This window comes from Scophthalmus maximus, chromosome 14 (genome assembly GCF_022379125.1).
Source record: "Scophthalmus maximus strain ysfricsl-2021 chromosome 14, ASM2237912v1, whole genome shotgun sequence".
NCBI lineage: Eukaryota > Metazoa > Chordata > Actinopteri > Pleuronectiformes > Scophthalmidae > Scophthalmus > Scophthalmus maximus.
In genome coordinates this window covers 22,990,043-22,996,668 of record NC_061528.1, presented here as the reverse complement: position 1 = coordinate 22,996,668, position 6,626 = coordinate 22,990,043, and positions in this window count along the sequence as shown.

Genomic DNA, 6,626 nt, shown 5'->3' with positions numbered 1-6,626 from the left:
TTTTGAATGTGGTGCAGTACAACCATCAATAAAAATTTAATATCTTTTATTATTTAATCTCTGTCATTAGGAGTGGTTCCATATAATCTAATTACTTCAACAGAAATGTTGGATCTTCACACTGATTTTTTCAAAGTCGTATTGTAACTGTTTATAATGCTCATCTAAATATCAAGTCTCCCTCGCTGCTGACTGTGTGTGTGTGTGTGTGTTCATGTGTACAGGGTTAGGGCTGTACACACACACACACAGTCAATTTCTCTACTTTATTCGTCTATTTATTTGTAAAACCATTGCTTCTAATCTTAAGCTTTTTAAACATTAACACTTTAGCACAGAGGCATTTTATCTTTATCTTTCACATCTCATTTAAAACTGCAATCTCACGTTTCTCAGTCTCACGCATACATCTAACTATTCTTCAGGTTGGGCGTCTTATCTATGAATATGTTTCTTTGCGTTTTATCTACTTCTATAGGTTCACCTTCAATGTGGTGGGCATAGTGGGGTTGGACCTGGTGTGTTAGTTATTGCACATGCAGGGATGATTTTATCAACCTTAGCTGTTGTTTGTTTGGGAGTTTTCTGAGTTGGAACTTGAATGTCTGTTGTAGTTTTAATCACAGTGTCTGTATTCAATATGGTGCAGGACTAATATTACCTTCACTTCACTTGGACCAGGGCATAATCAAGACAACTGGAGCTACAGTGACCTTGTTCACTTCCTGGTTGTTTGGTACTTTGTTACGACAGGACTTTATACTCTTCATGGTTCTCTTCTCGTGTCTATTAACATGAACTGACTAGTAAAAGTGGAGGTATGTTTGAGTTTAACAGGCAATGCTGGCATGGTCCTGGGCTAACTTTATTATGCATATTGTCATGACACTTGTCTATGTCCATGAGTTCAAAATCTCCATTTATCTTAACAGTTTCTGTTAGAGGTGGATAAAGGCCTGCAGTGTTATGAAGTTCCTGTTGTTGGTATTTTCTGTCAGATTCAGTTTTCTTGTCTTTGAAATCATTCAATCTGTCCCTCACGTTCTTTCTGTATTGTTGACCTTCGCTTTTGAACAGTCTTATAATTTCTAGTTACATTGGTCTTTCATGCACAGTTCCATTTCCTCACACACACCTACATCAAACGTGCCTTCCCTGGGCCAGGAGGGATCTAATCCCTTAGTCCACTTTGCCCATTTTTTAGAAGGTTTTTGAATGTCTTTCATGTGTTGTGCGGGCTTGGTCTCCACAATGGCTGCCGGTGTTACTCTCATTTTCCTGGGTTGCTTAAGGATCTTATCATTCTAATTCGTGTCCATTCGTTGGCACTTTGAAGGAGCAGGAAGTAATGTCTTATAATTGGGATCTGTTCAATTACGTTTTTCAGACAATTAGTCAAACCATATGGTTGCATTTGACCATTAAATTTAATAATTAATTCAATCACTTACACTGTGCCTCGATGTTCAATATTGTGGATCAAAAACCCACATTTCTACTTCCCATTGTTACAACACTGTTAACCCCTTAGTTGAATTTGTTACTCAATTACTACGGCTCTTAAATTATTAGTTAAACACTGCTTATGTTTACTGTATAGGCAAGTTCTTAAATAACTCAGATGGTTGACCAATCAGTTTAATAATTCACCATTATCAATAGTTGGACTCTGTTGACATGATCTTACTTATTGCCTATAGTTGAACATTTTATTTTTACTTACAAAAATCATTTATTCTGGTTTTGCCCCACTTAGTTTAGTTCGCCCCTGTCCAGCGAGAGACGCAGCTCTTCAAGGTTTTCTCACAGACAGTGCACTGGCTGACTCTCATACACACACACACACTGGCCTAGAGCCAAGCCCCCTCCTTTTATTTTTTTGTTAAGTTTTGTGATCTCCACATTCACACACACTCAGACGGCTATGAATGTATTTTATATTTTGAACACTATTTTATCGATAACAGGTACCTGAATCGCAGTGACATTTCATTTTCCAGGGAAAACCATAGGTTTCAAACTTCAAGTCAAACACTCCTCTCCAAACAGCACGTTTTTTTCAGCTTTCTACATGTGAGGGTTCGGCAACTCTCGTATTTTAGATGTATTTTAATTTATTTCACAGATAATTTATTTCACCACTTTCAGCTTGCAACCCGATTCCCCACTGCATTCTTACAGCATGTTCTCATTCAGTTTGTCTGTGTAGTAAAAATGCCTAAAAAGGACATCATTTATTTCTTGGCCTGAGGTTTAGGCAGATTTGCGATGGCAGAAATGCGCTTGGGGGAGAGTTTTACCTTCTCTGGAAATCTTATGTCCCAAGAAACACACTTCCTCCTGCACAAACTTTAACTTGGACACACTAGCCTTGTGGCCTTCGGCAGCCAGGTGGTGTAACAGTTTGACAGGGTCCTCTTGGCCTTGCTGTTTGGTTGGGCTGTAATCATTATGTCATCGACGTACTGCAGCAGCGCTGAAGCTGGAGTGAGCTGGAGTGGACCCAAGCTTTCTTTCAGCGCAGTTTTGTAAATGGTCGGTGATTCAGTATAACCGTGACACAGACGAGTGAAAGTGTAAGGTTTACCATCAAAATTAAATGCGAATCAAAACTGTCTGTCTTTAGAAACGGGAACACTGAAAAAGGCCTTAGAGAGATCAACCACAGAAAACCACTTAGCTTCAGGTGGCACTTGAGACAGAATGGTGTAAGGGTTGGGCACATCTGGTGCTCTCGCATGAACTGCTGCATTTACTGCTTGCAGATCTTGGACGAATCTCCATTCAGCAGGTTGTCCCTTGTCTCTGATTTTCTTTAAAGGAAAAATCGGCCTCCTGACGGGTGAGTCTGGGCAGGGGACAAATACTCCAGCCTGCAACAAAGAATCAAAAACAGGTTTAATGCCCTCAATGGCCTCTGTCTTTAATGGATACTGATGTTTGTGTGGTCTGAAATCAGATTTTGGTGTGATGACCACCGGTTGGGCGTTCCTGATGTGTCCCACGTCATACTTATGTGTGGCCCACAGGGAGGAAGGAACTTCCTGTATGGCTGTGGGGAGAGTGGAGACATCAAGGAGATAGTTAGAAAGTGTCGGGGCATCATTGTCATCAATCAGACACACATCTCTCAGTGTTAATGTACTCAGTTCGAATGGTTCCTTATACAGTAAATGCAATGCAAAGGAGAATACATGACCTTTGCACATGAAGTCGGCTCCCAGTCAGTTATAGTTTGACAAAAGGCCACAAAAGCACCTATGTCGCTCCACTGATCGTCATTGGCCTTGCACAAGGAGATGTGTGGGGAAGAGAACATCACTTGAAACAAAGTACGCTGTTGAAGAGATAGGGAGACGGAAACTGCACATCTGTGAGTTTCCCAGAACAAAGTAGAGCACGTCAGAGAGTCAGTTCTGTCCTGAAAGAACATTCTGTCCTTAATGTTTCAAAGTCAGGGTTAGGTCCATGAGACACATGCGCAGTACAGTGTAGACAGTCTGGTAGCATGAAGTCAGCTAACGAGTGCACTGGAGATTTAGCTTTGTCTACCATTTTCTGTCCCCCAGTCAGAGGAACATCCCATTTGTAGACAAAGAGACAGTCATCTGTGGCCGCTTTAAACATGGTGGGTGAGGTTGACTGGCTAGTTCTGACTACATTAAACCTGTGGGAGTGGATATCAAACTTATACCAAATGCCAACATTAAGTTTCTACCATAGACTGTATATAACCATTGACATAGCGTCCGTGACGTCACCCATTGGTTTCTGCAGGCCGGTTTTGAAGCCCAAAGTGGGCGGTTCCGCAGTGGCTCAGCCGTCGCCATGTTGGCAGGGCCTGACTCCTCCTTTACCTGGCTAATCCAAATATGGACATAGAGGTGGGTCGAATGCAGACCGGTCGCTGACACGTGCACACCTACGTCGAAGCTTCTTAGTTAGCTGAGGCTAAGGAGCTAAGCTAATAAGCTAGGCTAAGTTACCCGGCTGGCGCTGCGGCCCCGAGGCTGCACCGGGTCCGAAGCTGCACCGGGTCGGTACTGACTGCGGTAACGTGCGCTCCGGTACCAGTCGTCCCAGCCGATGTTACATGTGGTAAGTAAGACTGTCACTATAAAACAACATGTGAAATAAATATTTGTTACTGAAATTATGTCTTAAAAATGATGTCTTTTTATTTGTACTATTGGTAGTTTGCACCACTATATTTTGATTCTAATAAATTAAATCAAATAAACGAGTAGAAGCACATTCAAAGGTTTTGTTGCGGTGGCGTTCATCTTCAGCTCTTTGTGGCATCCATCAGAGCTTGACCAACAGGACCGTGACGCTTACTGCCGGCAAAGAAACATTGTGTTAATTTGTCTCTTGGTTTTTTTCTTTTGGAGACAAATCGTAGGTGAAAAAACAAAAACAATCCACAGCCCTGTGAATAAAGGAAAAGAAATATCTATGCACATCATTTGCAATGGGAGATTTTCCAGATGTGTCTGATGAACACTCTTAGTTCGCAGCGCCGGAGAACGTGGAGGAAAGTCAAACAGACATCTTGGGTGTTATTGCAATAACACATATTTAACATTTCTGCCACATTGTTCACGTCATCGTTATCTGTGTGCTCAGTGGTCCGTTTTCTTACGCAGAGCGGAACTCCCTCTTCATTTTTTGCAGCCTCATTGTCAGAAGAGCGTATCTGAGAGCTGCAATCCAATAATGACTGGTCAACTTTACTGTTCACGTATGAGCCAGTAGACAGGAAGTGCAGATATTATAAGCAAGTGTAGAGAAAGAGCCCCTGCACCTCACAAGAATATAGGACCGTCTATGCGTCAAGGAAAGAAAGCGGCACAAACACTAGAGCCTGACCGATAAGATCGGCCGATACGAGTCTTTCACAGACACATCAGTATCAGCGCTTAGATCAATTTTTTATTGTACACTATTAACAATGCAGAAAAAAAAGTGTTTGACATTTTACATAAAATAAATTATGTTTATCTTTTTAATTCAAATTCTATATAACTAGTTGTATTTTTTGTTTTCTTTTTATTTATAGTTGTTTATGGTTAAAACTCAAATATCATGCCCCAATTACATTTCTTTGTCATAAATAATAATATATACATATATATATATAAATATTATATATTTCAAATTGTAGAGAGTGTATCACAAATCTTGCACTCCCTAATATCGATATCGGTCGAATTCTAGCAAACACACACCACGTCTCCCGCCAAATTTAAAACTCTGTTCCTAATGAGCTCAAAAAAAGATGAACACAGTAATCACCTCGTATGCACTCTTGTTAAAAAGAGCCCTTTGAGGATTTGAAAACACGCTCCTTCAAAGACTCTCTGCCCCGACAGCAACGAGACGTTTCCAGAAACAATTTTTACCCATTTTGCAGCGGTAAAATTATCAAATGTAAAAATTTAATGAACCAGAAACAATTTATTGGAACTAGAAATGTCTTTCACCGATAACTGCTTGACTGGTTATTAAAAGACATTATTTGCCTTCTGTTTACCCATGAAGCACATGAAATGCTACCTACACCTATAGCTCTTCACATTCGTCCTAATCTGTTTGCCCAAAAAATAAATAGAAATTGATAATAATAACGACACTAAACACGCCCAAGTATCAACATTCATAAAAAGGTATGCATGGATAGAAAGACGTCCGATAATGTAACTACTGCAACGATAACTGATACCAACATGATTAAAACCTGAAGGCACTCGGGGCAGAGTGACTGACAGCTGTGTGCAGGAGAGTACTTTCAGGGGTCATTACAGCGCCCCCTTGTGACAAAAAGCTTCACTAAATAACCAACTTCAGCATGCACCAGACAGTGATAACTGACAGAAAGCTTAGACATGCACCAGACAGTGACAACTGACAGAAAGCTTAGACATGCACCAGACAGTGATAACTGACAGAAAGCTTAGACATGCACCAGACAGTGATAACTGACAGAAAGCTTAGACAGTGTGAAATTACAGAGTCACAAACGAGTCGGAAGGAACAAGTGCTGTTAATGGATGATCTGAGAACAAAACACACAGTGAAGCCACAAAAGGGATAAAGCCATTTCAAGGTGTAAAAATATCGTGCCCTTGCTTTTTCTTCGTGAATGTCCAAACTCCAAAACAAATGGCGGCAACAATACCAATGACTGCATATTTAAATAACACAAAAATAAATACATACAAGTGTTTGAGGATGATGATGATGTGAAAAGTATTATTGACTTTGAGGTCGACAAATTTATCACCCGTTAGGTTGGCCCGGTTGAAAGGAACTACTTATCCTTCCGCCTGTCATAGTCATGTGTGAACCACGGCTCTGTAGATACTGAGGTAGCAGGGGCAGGTACAGAGAGTGTGTCGCTATAGCGACGTTCATCACTGACCGTGGGAAAATGATTCACTAGACTAGAGAGAGTTTGAGACAGACCATTCGTATTCTAAAATCTTTGGATTCACGTCTGTTTAGACTTCAGTCTGGAAACACAATTTTTTTTTCCAGACTTAACCAGACCTGGAAATTACTAAAATCAAAATCATTCAGTATTTAGAGAAAATTCTATGCTCAGTGCTAAATCTTTTACGATAACA